At 38.1% G+C, this 16,772-nt stretch overlaps 1 pseudogene; it reads left to right on the top strand.

Moving 5' to 3' along the window:
* Nucleotides 1-6,919: 6,919 nt before the first annotated feature.
* On the top strand, nt 6,920-7,017 carry LOC140857711 (small nucleolar RNA R71; annotated as a pseudogene).
* The last annotated feature ends 9,755 nt before the right edge of the window (nt 7,018-16,772 follow it).

Raw genomic sequence — 16,772 nt, 5'->3', positions numbered from 1 at the left:
TTTTTTACTCATTTTTTTAAAGCAAAAGTAAATTTTAAAAAGCAAAAAAATTTTGCTTTTCACAAAAAGTAATTATTTTTACTTTTTTTGATTTTTACTTTTTACTTTTTGTGGTGTTACCGAACATTGATTTTTTATTTTTATTTTTTAAAAATCAAAAAGCAAAAAAATACTCTCTTTTTTTTTGTGGTTAACCAAACGCACCCTAAAATTTGACTTCCTTTTCCATGTATGTAATATTTTCTTTAAAAATACATGTAAAATAGAAATAGTTATTTTGATTGAACCTATTTCTAAAGAAACTAACATTATTTTTAGAGAATGGTTTATTTTGTTTTGCTTCCCCTTTTTGAAACAAAAACACCCTGAGCCTAGATTTGTTCTAAAAATTTTAGCGAGATATAGGAATAACTTATGGAATAACTATTCCAAAAGAATAACTTTTCCTACGCAACCTTTTTATAATTTTTATACCAAATAAGCTTATGGCTATTATGCAGCGTCTCTATTTTTCATTGGTTTGTTCACTATCTAGTATGGTAGAAGATGAGTGGTGCAATTCATAGTGATCGATGCAATTTATAAACTTTTGGAAGAAAACATCAATAATCAATGCAAAGATGCATAAAGTAGAATCAATAAATAATATGTCTTCCAAACCAATTCTTTGCACACCTACTTGCTCAAAACAAAAACATGTAAACAAGCTATAGCAGCACATCTATGATAGGCTAGTTCGTATATGAAAAACACATGCATGTGAATGCATGAGGAAATTCAAAAAATGCTTTGTGACATAAGCATTTGTTTGGATGACATACTTTTTTTTTTTTGGTAGAATTTGGATGACATACTTTATTAACTAATTTGTAAGACATATCTAACTTAACTTTTAGGTTTTAGCAATTTCATCTACGATACAAATTATTAAACTTTTAGAGTCCCTTTTCAATATTCCATGTATTACAATTACTTGTTTTAGTTTCGTAGATGCCTCGTGGATAGATAGTTATAGGCATCTCATTGTTAGCTAGCTGAATAATTTTAGCAAAAGGTTGCCAAAAATTAATGCATTCGATTTTTCAAAAAAGTCTAAGAACCTTTTCGTTGGCCTCCTTTCTCCTAAATTTCCTTAATAAAGGACTCTGCTTCCACTTGGTAGAGACAAAAAGCATCTTAAGAGCATCAATATTGTTGGTGCAAAATTTCACCGATGCCGGAGAAGCTGGAATCAAAGGAATCACGATCGCCATCGGGATCTGCAAGGAAAGTCTAAACCGGAGTTGGGGGTGCTCCGACAAGACCCTCCGATGCTCAAATCAGTACTCTGCCTCAACAGAAATGGAGCACTCGAATGAAATTTTAGCAGAGTTTAGAGATAGTGCTTAGAGCTTAGAGGAGAACGTATCTGGAGGGTCACTTTTATAGACGGGAGAGCGTAACCGATTGATAGCGACGTCCGTAACTGTCTGGTAGTGGACCGTTCGGGGCCATGTGGAGTTTGTTACGGAGAGTAGTGGTGTCCGTTGTCGCGATTTGCCGGAGAGTGGTGGGGCCACGTGGAGTTTGTTACAAAGAGTGGAGTGGTGTCCGTTGTTGCGACTTGCCGGAGAGTTCGGGCCGGATGGCTGAAGCTCGGTTGGGACGTCTGGTGGAGCGGAATAACTCTCTGTATCAGCAATCTAAGAGAAGCTCGGATGTTTTTGAGGTTGCTGACGGATTAACTGTTGTTGGGTGCCTTAGGCGTTGATGCTGTAGATGGAAGTCATCTACTGTAGAAGCCCGGACGAAAATTTTCTGTTGGAAGAATCCGGCTGGAGTCTGATTGTTAGAGAAGTCCGTCTGAAATTTGTTTGATGTAGAAGCTTGTCTGAAGACAGTCCGCTGGAGAGGTCCGGTTGCATGAGGAATCCGGCAGAAGGTCGACCAATGGTGGAATTCGGAAGGCGCTATAGAAGGTTGACTGATAGAAGAGTCTGGAAGGTGTTGTGGAAGTTCGTCCGCTGGAGGAGTCTGGAGGATACTATGGAAGGTCGACCACTGGAGGGGTGATGCGTAGTCGTTGATAGCACCAAAAATAACTCTACTCACTACGTAGGTAGGATGAGTCGAGATCGTATCCTCAGGGACCTTGGGCTAAGTTGAGATTGTAAAATAAAAGAAAGAAGCATTGTTTTGATTTAGAAAATAAATTATCTTAAAATTGATGTAATTAGAAAATAAAGAGCTCGAAAGTTTTGAATTAATTTTACACTAGCAGAGTTGTATCTCTTTTTTAATTAAATAGATGTAATTAATCTTAAAAAAAATACCTATCTTTTTTCGGCACATCCCGTACCCGTAGATCACGACGTGTCTTCGGAAAGTACTAGGTAAACAACTCTTCTTTTCTCGGTACGTCCCGTACCCGTAGATCACGGTGCATCTCTGAAAAGTAAAAATTATTCCTAATATTAATCTAACAGGAAAGCATAAATAAAAATATATGAAAAAGAACAAATAAAGAACTCATGACGATTTAAATAAGAAGCATAATCTTTATTGCATATAAAGAAATATAAGAAAGTTTAGAACGATAAATCCGCTCTGTGTCGTTACAAAATTTCTTCTCCACTCCCGAAACTGCTAGCCTAGCTGCTCATGGAGTAGTCCCTTTCTATTCCTCTATGTAAGATTCTAGAAGAATTTCTAGGCTCCCCCTCCAATGGAAGTACAAAAGTTTTTTTATAGGTGTTAGGAGAGAAGAGTTTTACATGATTTTTCGACGTGGGACTAAAGAAAATACTAAGGACTAAAAAATGGATGGATGAAATGAAAAGATCACAAACAGATAAAGAAAATATAAATTTTTTCTCTTAAAATATTTCTAAATATATTTTTTTTTCTTCCATCTGTTTGTCTATCCCCACGAACCCCGCGCCCGCGTCCCTGCCGTGCCGCGCCCGCCTCGCGCCCACGCTCATGCCCGCACTCGCGTCCGCCCGCGCTCGCGTCCGCGCCCGCGTCCACGCTGCGTCCATGCCGCATGAACCATACGTGAACACTCTCTTCTTTTTTTTTATTCCAAAAAGAAACTTTTGTTTCTTTACAACGATGCTTTTATCTTTTTTGGATTCTTTGCATAGTATCTTCATTTTCTATAATACCGTATGCATCCTTCTTTTATTTAAATTTTATTTTAAGTCCAATTTTCTTCAAACTTGAGTCTTTTTGATTTGCAAATCGGACTCTTTATATCGGCGATCATCTTTCCTGTAAAACATAAAAAAAGCATCAAATTCTTAAGAAATAAAATAAATTAAATATAATTTTCTGCTTTAAAGCATGGAAATTCTTAATTTAAATTAAGCATGGAAAATCATATTTGACAATATGGGCAAACCATAGAGGACGGCTAGAGGAGATTGCGAAAAATTATTCGTCAGAAAATTTCTCTTTGACCTCATCTATGTCTATCGTGTGTTCAACTAAGATCCTGAAGATGTGATCAGCTACCACATTCTCGGAACCCTTCTTATCTCGAATTTCCAGATCAAATTTTGTAAAAGAAGGATCCATCTGATCAAACGTGGTTTAGTATCTTTCTTTGAGAGGAGATGTTTTAGAGCCGCATGATCAGAGTAAACTAGAACCTTAGACCCTAACAGATATGAGCGAAATTTTTTAAGAGCGAACACTACTGCTAGTAGCTCTTTTTCTGTTGTGGTGTAGTTTAATTGGACATCAGAAAGAGTCTTGCTATCATAATAGATCACATGTAGCTCCTTATTGATTTTTTGGCCTAAGACGGCATCTATTGCAAAGTCAGAGGCATCACACATAATCTCAAATTGAATGGACTAGTCAGGAGGTTTTATTATGGGTGCTGTTGTCAGAACTGTTCGTAATGTGTTGAATACTTTCAAACAATCTTCATCAAAGACAAATGGTGTGTCCTTGGCCAACAGATTGCACAAGGGTCTTGAAATCTTGCTAAAGTCTTTGATGAAGCATCTATAAAATTCAGCATGACCTAAGAAGGATCGTATTTGTCGGACCGAAGTAGAGGGTGGTAGTTTTGAAATGACCTCAACTTTGGCTTTATCTACCTCGATCCCTCTTTCAGAAATAATATGTCCTAATACAATTCTTTTCGCACCATGAAATGGCTCTTTTCCAACTTAGGACCAAATTTGTCTCTATATATCGTTGAAGAACCTTGGTTAGGTTCTGAAGACAATCATCAAAGGTAGAGCCAAATACTGAAAAATCATCCATGAAGACCTCTAGAAATTTATCGACCATATCAGAAAAGATGGCCAAAATGCACCGTTGAAAAGTGGCTGGTGCATTGCAGAGACCGAATGGCATACGTCTAAATGCAAATGTTCCATAAGGGCATGTGAAGGTAGTCTTTTCTTGATCAGCAGAAAATACCAGGATCTGGTTATATCCCGAATATCCATCTAGAAAACAGAAGAAACTTTGTCCTACTAGCCGTTCTAAAATTTGGTCAATAAAAGGCAAAGGAAAATGATCTTTCCTAGTAATGGCATTCAGCTTTCGGTAATCCACACATACTCGCCAACCAGTTGTTGCATGAGTAGGAATTAATTCACCCTCATCATTCTCTATTACGGTAATACCTGACTTCTTAGGTACTACTTGGGTTGGACTAACCCACTGGCTATCTGAAATTGGGTAGATAATTCCAGCATCTAGCCATTTCACTACTTTTTTCACGACTTTCCGTATATTCGGATTCAATCTTCGTTGCATGTCCCTATGTGGTTTTGCCTCAACCTCGCAGTGAATATGATGCATGCAAACAGAAGGATCTATACCCTTCAAATCGACAATTGACCACCCTATAGCCTCTTTATGCTTTTTAAGTACCCCGACAAGTTTGTCTTCCTGGTCGTTGGTTAGGTCAGATGCAATGATCACTAGAAGGGTATCATTGGATCCAAGAAATGAATATTTCAGCATGACAGAAAGAGGCTTTAGCTCTAGAGTAGGTGGTACTTTTAAGGATGGTACCAGAGGGCTTGATTGAATTGATAATTCCTCATACTTTACAGTCCAAGGGGGATTGTTGCTAAAATTGGGAGGTTCTAGCAAAGCATGTATTTCTTCAGTGTATCCATCAATATCAAAATTATCCATTCCAAAATGTGTTAGGCATGCCTACAAAGGATCTGAGTTGAGCAAGGCAGGAGCTTTATCTTCTATAACTTCCTCTAACAAGTTGATCTCATTATGGTCATACACAGGTGGTCCCAAAGATGCATTGAAAATATTCAACCTTAGCTTCTTATTTCCGAAAGTTACATCCATAACTCCGGTCCTACAATTTATACAAGCATTAGCAGTTGCTAAGAAGGGTCTACCTAGGATGATTGGTATTTGGTTGGGGTTGCTACCAGATTGCATATCCAGCACAAGAAAGTCGACAGGAAAGTAAAATTCATCTACTTTCACCAATACGTCTTCTAGCATTCCACGAGGTACCTTAATAGATCGGTCTGCTAGTTGTAAGGTTACTGTCGTGGGTTTTAACTCTCCAAATCTAAATAGGTCATATACAGAGCTCGGGAGAAGGTTAACACTTGCACCCAAATCTAATAATATTGTCTTAATCGTGAGGTTCCCTATGATACAAGAAATAATTGGGGTACCTGGATCTTTCAGTTTGGATGGGGTAATTTACTAGAAAACTGAGCTGGCTTGCTCAGTTAGGTGGACTTTTCTTGGTATTTGTGCCTTTGATTTTCGTTTCTGTGTACACAGGTCCTTCAGAAATTTGGCATAGGTCGGAACTTACTTAATGGCATCAAGAAGAGGTAAGTTTATCTGGATCTGTTTAAACAGTTCCAACATTTCATTAATTTTTATACCCTTCTTATCAAGAGGCAGAGAGGATTCTAAAGCACTGGGAAATGGAGCTTTAGGTGCAGGTGCTGGGTTAACAGGTTCTTTCCTCTCTTCAGATTTCTTCTTTTCTGTTGTAGCTGGAATTGGTTGCTCTTGTTGTTGGATTACTTCAGGTTGATTTAAGATTTTTTCGCTTCTAAGGGTCATGATCGATTTGGCATGTTCGGAAAAAAATTCAAGACCAATAGAGCTTTCAGCCATGTACTATCCTTTTGGGTTATTAATAGGCTGACTGGGTAATTTGCCTTCTTCCCTCATACTGAAAGCTGTTGCTAGCTGACCTATCTGGGTCTCTAGCTTTGCTATTGATTGCGTATGGGAGTGAAGGAGTTGGGTATTCATTTCTAGTCTTTTAAGTGCTTGCAGTACCTTTTCTTCGAAAGCCGAGCTATGAGTACTCGAAGTGGGTTGAGGAGAGTTCTGGTATTATGGCTGGGATGGATGCCTAAAAGTTACATCTGGGTAACCTGATCTTTGTTGCACCGAAGGAACCACTGGTTGTGATTTTCATGAGAAATTTGGATGGTTTCTCCATCCCGGATTGTACGTACTAGAATAGGGGTTGTTCCCTGGTCTATGAGTAGTTTGGGCTTGATGGACTTGTTCTTGTACATGTTCAAAAAATTGTGGTGCAATCGGACAATCATTCACACAATGAGTGGGGCTCGAACACAATGCACATATATTTTGTATCTGACAGGATGGAGAAGGTGACTGTCCTATACTTAATAATCGATCTAACTTTTAGGATAATTCATCTACCTTATGATGGATATCTATGGCATTTCCTACTTCATATATTTCACCTCTCTTTGGATTTAACATGGGTTTATCTCTAATAGAGGCAGACATATGATGTAATAAATTTTTACTTAAAATTTCAAACAGTTGCCATGCCTCATCCTCACTTTTCAGCATGAATGTCCCACCGCAAGATGCATCGACCATTTATCGATGTCTTTCAGATAGCCCATCATAAAAATATTGGATTAACTGCCACTTGGGTACAGCATGGTGGGGACATTTTCAAATAAGGTCCTTTAATCTCTCCCATGTCTCATGAAATATTTCTCCATCTAATTGGGAAAAATTAGTTATGACTTTTTTATTTGATTAGTTTTTCTTATGAAAAAATATTTCTTGAGAAACTCTCTTTGCAGCTGGTCCCAGGTTGATATAGTCATGGAATTCAAAGTATGTAGCCAGTATTTGGCTTTGTCTTTAAGTGAGAAAGGGAATAATTTTAACCTAAGAGCATCATCGGAGAAATTGTGAATTTTGATAGTTGAGCATATCTCAAGAAATTCTTCAAGATGTTTATAAGGGTCCTCATTACTTAGTCCATAAAATGAAGGTAACAATTGGATTATACTGGACTTAATTTCATATTGAGTGGCTTCCACAGGGGGCACTTGAATACAAGAGAGTAGGTATATGTGGAAGGAGTAAAGTACTCCTTCAATTGCCTGGGTGGATCATTCTCTTGATTTCAGTCCATATTTTTACGTCTGTTGGCTCTAAAGGTTCTTTCTATTTCTGGATCAAAAAGTTAGATTTCTGATCGTAACGATCTACGGCAAGCATACACCTTACAATTATACTTTAGAGCAAACACAAAAAATTTTAGTTTTTATAAAATATATATATATATTTATAATAAAGTGAGAAAAGAGTGAAGAAAATCTAAAGAGAAGAACCTAAGAATCTTAAATCTATGAAAAGGGAGAAATTAGTTAATGTTTAGATGTTAATTGCAATCAACTTAAACGAGCATGGACTCTCTATCCTAAGGTTAACTTAGATCTAGACAGCTCCTAACTTTCAAGACCGTCTTTGAGCACTCCAAGCTCAAGACTGACTAACTGACTCGACCAGGTAAGCGTAAGATATGGGAGGTTTCCTGCTCGTTGCTTTTCTTAGACACCAACTGAGTTGGCCAAATCAGTCAACGGAACCAATTGAAAACCGCTTTCTTTAACCACTTGCTTTAGACACTGAGCAATTAACCAATCCGCACTCGGTTCAACTCTAGAGCTTTCTTATCCTATTGAGCTCGAAATTCCTAGGGCTGACGTCTAGTTAATTTTAAAATTAAGGCTTGGTTTAATGCAGAATGAAGGTTATAATTTTTGGGCCAAAGAAGGGTAATCAAATCCCCACCTTATCTGATTAATGGGTTGCACCCTTAAAGTTAATTATGGAGATGCAATGCAAAGAAACAAGGTGTCCAATCAAATTAAAAATTTTTATATTTGAGGTTACACTATTTTATTTAAGTGTTATGAAATGTCAGTGGCTTTTTTTTTCAACCGTACCAAGGTCTCCGGCAACGGCGCCAAAATTTGATGCGTAGTCGTTGATAGCACCAAAAATAACTCTACTCACTACGTAGGTAGGATGAGTCGAGATCGTATTCTCAGAGACTTTGGGCTAAATTGAGATTGCAAAATAAAAGAAAGAAGCATTGTTTTGATTTAGAAAATAAATTATCTTAAAATTGATGTAATTAGAAAATAAAGAGCTTGAAAGTTTTGAATTAATTTTGTACTAGCAGAGCTGTATCTCTTTTTTAATTAAATAGATGCGATTAATCTTAGAAAAAATATCTATCTTTTCTCGGCACACCTCGTACCCGTAGATCACGGCGTGTCTCCCCCCGTACCCGTAGATCACGGTGCGTCTCCGAAAAGTAAAAGTTGTTCCTAATATTAATCTAACAGGAAAGCATAAATAAAAATATATGAAAAAGGGCAAATAAAGAACTCATGACGATTTAAATAAGAAGCATAATCTTTATTGCATATAAAGAAATACAAAAAAATTTAAAACGATAAACCCGCTCTGTGTCATTACAAAATTTCTTCTCCACTCCCGAAACTGCTAGCCTAGCTGCTCATGGAGTAGTCCCTTTCTATTCCTCTATGCAAGGCTCTAGAAGAATTTCTGGACTCTCCCTTCAATGGGAGTACAAAAGCCTTTTTATAGATGTTAGGAGGGAGGAGTTTTACATGATTTTTCGATGTGGGACTAAAAAAATACTAAGGACTAAAAAATGGATGGATGAGATGGAAAGATCGCAAACAGATAAAGAAAATATAATTTTTTTTAAAAAAAAGTATTTTCAAATATATATTTTTTTCCTTCCATCTGTTCGTCTGTCCCCACGAACCCCGCGCCCGCGTTGCCTGCCGCCTCGCACCCGCGCTCGCACCTGCACCCGCGTCCGCCCGCGAGCACGTCCGCGCCCGCATCCACGCCGTGTCCATGCGGCGTGAACCATACGTGAACACTCCCTTCTTTTTTTTTATTCCAAAAAGAAACTTTTGTTTCTTTACAATGATGCTTATATCCTTTTTGGATTCCTTGCATAGTATCTTCATTTTCTATAATGCCATATGCATCTTTCTTTTATTTAAATTTTATTTTAAATTTAATTTTCTTCAAACTTGAGTCTTTTTGATTTGCAAATCGGACTCTTTGTATCGGCGATCATCTTTCCTATAAAACATAAAAAGAAGCATCAAATTCTTAAGAAATAAAATAAATTAAATATAATTTTTGCTTTAAATGACTTAAATTAAGTATTTATCAAGGGATCCGGAGGGAATTTATCCGTTGGAGGGATCTGGTTGGCACTGTTGAAGTCCAATTGGCGCTGTTGAAGGTTGATGGCTAGAGAGGTACGGAAGACACCGGAGACAGTCGGTCGTTTTAGAAATCCGACTGCTGGAGCCCGTCCGTTGTAGAAGTTCGTCTGGAATCCATCCACTGTAGAAGTTCAGACGGAGTCCGACTTTTACAGAAGTCTGAAAGGAGGCCGCTTACTGTAGAAGCTCGGATGGAGATCGATTATCATGGAAGCCCGGATGGAGATCGCTTATTGTAGAAGCTCAGCTAAAGTCCGCTTGCAATAGAAGTTCGGACGAAATTCGCTTACTGTAGAAGCTCGGATGAAATTCGAAAGGTGGTCGACCACTGTAGAAACTTGGATGGAGTCCGGTTACTGTAGAAGTCCTGCTGCTGGAGAAGCCCGAATATTGACAAAGTTTGAAAGAAGCTCGGAGTAAAGTCGATCGTGATGGGAGAAAGTCTAAAAGAGATTCGGAGAGTAGTCAATCACCATAGAAAATCAACTGATAGTGAAGCCCAGAGAGCATTTGGAGCAGTCTGATAGACAACTGAAGGAGCTCATTATTGGAGAAGTCTGGAGAGTATGATAGGAGTTCGTCCGTTGGAGAAATCTGGAGGACACTGTGGAAAGTCGACTGTTGGAGGAGTCCGGATGGTACTGTGGAAGCTTGGACGGTCGGGAGAGTTCAGAAAGACGCCGCACAAGGTCGGAAGCCGGAAGAGTCCTGAGAGGGTTGGCCTCTTACGAACTTCAGCTGGGGTTATTTTATACCCAACATTAGTCCCCCTACTTCTGAGTTCGGATTTTGAATGAAGAAAGTACAGAAAAATTTTCACAGTCAAAGTTGCCCCCCTTGATTTCTGTACTCGATTGTTTCCAGATATTTTGGCGTTTGGCGCGTCGGTGCTAGAGTCTTTTCAAATCGAGGCGATCCGAAAATTTTTTTTCGAAATTCCACTGAAGCGTTACCTCAGGTACGGCATAATAATGATTCTGTCAGTCGTCAATCGTCTGCATGACGAGTGGAACACGCGGCGGTTGTAGGTCGGCCAAAGGAGATCTGCAATCATTATTGCGTCGGACCCTGAGGTCTATTTAAATCCGTCCCCCTCCATCATGGGTTTCACCTTGCCTGAGATTTTTTTTGGTCTCCTCTTCTTCCCCAAGAGCTTCGTCCTCCTCCAGCATCCCTCTCGATCTTAGGCGCCCTTCAGGTCGACCTCCATCGCCTTCGCTGCCCTCCTGCACCTCTCGAACCAGCCTAGGTTAGTTCCGAAATCCTTCTTTTTCTTACTGTTCTTCCATTTTTTCTCCTCTGCATTTTGCCCGCTCAGTTTCTCCGCGAGCGCCTTGTTTTTTATTTTTTTCAATTTTTCTAAAATTTTTATTTGATTCAAAATATCCTCCAACACTTCCTCCTCTAACAGTTCTAGAAGTTCGTCAGCTCCAGCCCCCCAAAATCCTAGTACTGTAGATGAATCCGTACTTAGGATCGAACCTCATCCGATCTTTGTACCAGACACCATTCCCAGCTCTTTGATCTCGGACGAACTCTCACTGATTAGGATTCAGTACGGGGTTCCTCCGGAGTATGAGCTTGATCTTTTCGGGCTAACTGACCGGACTAGCGCCCCTCCCCCTGGCCGCTTTTGTTTATATCAGCAATCCTTCTGCACCGGGCTTCGACTTCCACTTTCGCCTTTTGTTGTTGCTCTTTTTCGCTTTTTAAACATTTCTCTAGTTTCTGTAGCACTGAACTCCTTTAGGTTTCTGATAGGATTTCTTTTCCTCTGTCGTTTAGCTGAAGTCCGGCCAACTCTTTCCTTGTTTAGAAACTTTTATACTTTTAAGCGTCAACCTTCGGCAAATGACTGGTAGTACTTCTCCCCCCAGTTCGGTAGAAAGGAGTTGCTGAAAGGTGCCCCCTCTTCTATCCACAACTGGAAGGAGAGGTACTTCTACATCCGATGCCCGACCCTGATATTGGGGTTGCCCCCCTGGGGCTCCCTGAGGGACTCTGTCCGTCGGGCTTCTAGCCTGAGAAAGGACGACCTTGAAGCCTCCAATAAACATAAGACTTATCCAGCTCCTCTCCTCCCCGATCTTCTGAAGGAGCAACTTTTATTCAATATCAGCCAGAGCCCTCTTAACCCTACCGATATTTTTTCTTTCTCAAGTCATTCGCTGCTTCCTCTTTCTCTTATTCTGTTTCTAGGCTATGTCGATCTTTTTTTTCATTGCAGATATGAATGCAGACGTAGCTCAGATACTAGTCAAGGGTCTCAAGGCCCACAAGAGGAAAGGCACCACAACTTTTGGGTCGGCAAAGAAGGCGAGGATAGAGGAGACAAGCTCGACCGTGCTTGCCAAGGCGGCCATTATTGTTGATGCCCCCTCCGACGTCGAGCCCGCAGTCCCCCGAGCTTTTACAAGAAGCCCTCCGGCCGAGGTTCCCACTCCAGAGTATCATCCCGAGGAGGCGTCGGGGGCCGAAAGAAAGAGAAGGAAGAAGACGGTGGCCCGCAAGATCAGCAACAGCAGGGCTGCCATCGAAGGGTCCAACGGCTCCGAGGAGGATCCGGGAGAGAATCCCTTTGTTGCTCCTTGAATTGATTTTGATGATTACAAAGCATTTGAGGGATTTTTAATGATTTTGGCTTGAAAAAAGACTTATTGCATTTCAGGGGCAAAATCACAATTTTATCAAAATCTGATTCGGATGCCTCAAGAGCAAGAACAAAAGATGTGCAATCTATTGGAGGCAATTTCAATATTTTTGAAAGTATATTTTGTAAGAAAATCTAGTTTATATTTTTGAGTTGACCCCATGAGTCACTCATGGCTAAAAAGACTGAATGACATGCAAATTTTTTGGCTGGCACACTCTGTGAGTCGACTCTATGAGTCGACCCCTTGGCATGAGTCGATCCTATGAGTCGACCTCTGCTACTCTGCAGGTCAAAATTACATAACAGTCATTTTCTGCTCTTTTCCACAGAGGTCGACCCCATGAGTCGACCCATGAGCATGAGTCAACCCTATGAGTCGACCCCTGTGACAGAAAATTTTTGCAACGACTAGTTTTTAACCCATTTTGATTGCATTTAATGCTCATTTAATGTGCTCTAATGGCTCTATTTCAGTCCAGATTATTCTCCATCATTATTTGAAGTTATATAAAGAGACTTAAAGGAGGAAATAAAAAAAAAGAGAAGAGATTTGAAAAAAAAAATTCTTCAAGCATTCTTTTCAACCCTAAGCAAGAGCCCACCAAAAAAAAGAGTTCAAGAAGCTTTTATTTCAAGTTCACCAACTCCTCAAGTGCTTATTCAAGTCTCCAACCATCTTGAAAAAATCAGAAAGAGCTTTCTTCTAATTATGTAAAGTGTATTTAAAGCTTTATTCGCTCATTAAAGGAGCTACATCTGTATTTCTGTGCAATTAACTGTAATACTCTTTTTGAGTTGTTGTTTTTGTTTTGGAAGGATTCCAAAATGTGGAAAGGTTGATTCGAACCTTGAATCGGATTGTATTGGGTTGGTTGTACCCAAAAAATAAGTGTTCTAGCTTGGGATAGCTAGAGTCGGAGGTTCCGATGATTGTATTTAGGTTGAATACAGTTTAGTGGATTTAAATTCCCAAGTAGGAGCTTGGAGAATGGATGTAGGTGCAAGGTTGGCACCGAACTACTATAAATCTTCTTGTTTGTGTTGTGCTTACTTGCTCTCCTTTTAAATTTCTTTATCCTCTTGCATTCTTGCATCCAACTTCTACACCTTGCATAAATTACACTCTCCATACTTATCTTGCTCATTATTAAATAATCTTCATAGTTGTAAGTTAAGTTTAAATTTTTAAAAATCTAATTCACCACCTCCTCTTGGGTTGCATAGCTGGACAACAAGTGGTATCAGAGCTCGGTGCTATAGTCCTACTTTGATTTAACCATCAAAGTGCTAAAGATCTATGGCAACTCAAGTTGGCACTTCTCTAGCCGAGAGGCAGTCCACAAACCGACCTCTACTTTTCAATGGGTCAAACTATACCTATTGAAAAGCTCGGATAAAAATCTTTATTCAAGCTCTTGACTATGATATGTGGAGTATCATAGTAAACGGACCACACACACCTACTAAAATAATTGATGGTGTGGAATCAACCAAATCCAAAAAAGAATGGAATGAGGTTGATAAGAAAATGGCTCAACTAAATACTAAAGCCATGAATGTTCCGTATTGTGCTCTAGATGCTAATGAATTTCATCGTATTTCAACATGCATGTCTGCTAAGAAAATATAGGATAGATTAGAAGTAACTCATGAAGGAACTAATCAAGTGAAGGAATCCAAAATTAACATGCTCGTACATAAATATGAACTTTTTAAAATGGAGCATGATGAATCTATAACTGAAATGTTTACTCGTTTTACTGATATTATCAATGATCTAAAAAGTCTTGATAAGTCTTATTCTAACAGTGATCTCGTGAGAAAGATTCTTAGATCTTTACCAAGAACTTGGGAAGCCAAAGTGACTGCTATCCAAGAAGCCAAAGATCCGAACATCCTACCCTTGGAAGAGCTTCTAGGATCACTGATGACACATGAGCTGAGCATGAAACAACATCAAGAAGAAGAAGTCAAAAAGAAGAGGACAATCGCCCTCAAATCCATGGCTCAACTTGATGAAGAAACTGATGATACGAAAAATGAAGAGCAGGATGAAGAAATGGCTCTCATCACTAGAAGGTTTAAGAAGTTTTTGAAGAAAAGAAAACAAGGAATGAGGAAGAGGCCACCCACAAAAGGGAAACATAGCAAAAAAAAGATAAAGACCAACCCCTTATTTGCTACGAATGCAAGAAGTCGGGACACTTTAAGTCTGAATGCCCACAACTGAAGAAGGGTCCCAAGAAGTACAAGAAGTACAAGAAGAAGGCCATGATGGCTACTTGGAGTGGAAGTGATGAGTCAAGCTCCGAAGAAGAAGACTCAAATGAATAAGCCAACTTGTGCCCTATGGCATATGAAAATGAGATAAATTCTACAACTCCTATTGACTTTACCTTTGAAGAACTTCATGAAGCTTTTTATGATTTAATTGATGAACTAAAGAAGCTAAGGGTAAAGAACAAAGAGTTAAAATCAAAGAATCAATCTTTACTAAAATAAAATGAGAGCATTTCAAATAAAAAATCTATCATGTTTCAAGAAAATCTAAATTTAAAGAATGAAATTGCCAAGCTAAAACTAATAGTTAAAAAATTCACCTTAAGTTCTAATAAACTTAATATGATTCTTGAAAATCAAAAGTCTGTTTATGATAAGACTGGTCTTGGCTACAACCCCTTAAAGAAACAAAAGTTTCTAAAAAATATCTATGTAAACTCTTCAAACAACAAGTTCTCAAATATTACTTGCTTCAAATGTGGTAGAATAGGTCACAAGTCATACACTTGTCTCTCTAACAAATCCATAAATTCTAATGCAAAGAAAATATGGGTTCCAAAAGGAACCATTGTGACTAATCAAAAAGGACCCAAGAAAGCTTAGGTACCTAAAGTAAAAACTTGACTTGTGCCTGCAGGTGTGTCTAGCATCCCAAGTAGCAAATCGAAAATGGTATCTTGATAGCAAATGCTCGAGATACATGACTGGTGATGAATCTCAATTCAACACACTTGATGCTAAAAATGAAGGGATGGTCACCTTTGGAGACAATGGCAAAGAAAAGATCATCGATATAGGTAACATTGGTATCACTCTCTCCAAATATATTAAAAATATTTTATTAGTAGATGGTTTAAAACATAATTTATTAAGCATCAGTCAATTTTGTGATAAAGAAATACAAAGTTATTTTTGAATTTTCTGTTTGCATTATAACTAGTCCTATTAATGAAGGCATTAAATTTGTTGGGCATAGACATGATAATATTTATATGATAGATTTGAATGATCTATCCAAAATAAACATGCAATGCCTAGAATCTTTGAATGCCAAGATTAATGAGATTAGTTGGCTTTGGCATCGTAGGCTTGCACATATTAGCATACATTCACTTTCAAAACTCATTAAGAAGGAATTGATTATTGGTTTACCCAAATTGAACTTTGAAAAGGATAGAATTTATGATGCATGCCAATTAGGTAAACAAATAAGAGTTTCATTCAAATCTAAAAATATTGTTTCAACTTCTAGGCCATTAGAACTATTGCACATGGATTTATTTGGACCTACTAGAACTACTAGTCTAGGAGAAAAATGATATGGTTTTGTAATTATTGATGATTTCTCTCGTTTTACATGGGTTTTTTTTTGGCACACAAGGATGAAATTTTTCAAGTTTTCTCTAAATTTTATCGAAAAGTCATAAATGAAAAAAGTTTTTCAATTCAAAATATTCGAAGTGATCATGGAATCGAATTTGAAAATCAAGATTTTAAAAAGTTTTGTGATGAAAAAAGAATAGGCCACAACTTTTCGGCACCTAGGACATCCCAACAAAATGAGGTAGTAGAAAAGAAAAATAGAACTCTTGAAAAAATGACTCGTACCATGCTATGTGAAAGTAACCTTTCAAGATACTTTTGAATGGAAGCAATTAACACGACATGTTACATATTAAATCGTACTTTAATTAGACAAATTTTAAAGAAAACTCTCTATGAGCTTTGGAAAGGAAGAAAACCAAACATTGCATATTTTCATGTTTTTGGTTGTCGATGTTTTGTGTTAAACAATGGTAAAGAAAGACTAGAAAAATTTGATGCAAAATTCGATGAAGCAATTTTTCTTGGTTACTCCTCTTCTAGCAAAGCCTTTAGAGTTTTCAACAAAAGAACCTTAGTAGTAGAGGAGTCAATACATATTATTTTTGATGAAACTAACGATCTTCCTTCAAGGAAGAATGAAGGTTTTGATGATGCAGATCCTCTTATAGAAGGGATAAAGGAGATCACTGTAAAAGATTCAACAATTCAAGATGATGAAGAACATGAAGACAAACAGGATGAGGAAGGTGAAGAACAACAAGAACAACCTCAAGATACAAATGATCTACCCAAAGAATGGAGGTATGATCACAATCACCCCAAGAAACTAATTATTGGTGATCCTACACATAGTGTAAGAAGTCATTCCTCACTTAAAGATGTATTCAATCATTTTACTTTTGTCTCTCATCTTGAACCTAAAACTATAGACGAAGCTGAAAAGATTATAATTG

Source organism: Elaeis guineensis, chromosome 4 (assembly GCF_000442705.2).
Source record: "Elaeis guineensis isolate ETL-2024a chromosome 4, EG11, whole genome shotgun sequence".
NCBI lineage: Eukaryota > Viridiplantae > Streptophyta > Magnoliopsida > Arecales > Arecaceae > Elaeis > Elaeis guineensis.
Note: the sequence above shows the minus strand (reverse complement) of the source record. Positions and strands in the feature narration are given on the sequence as shown.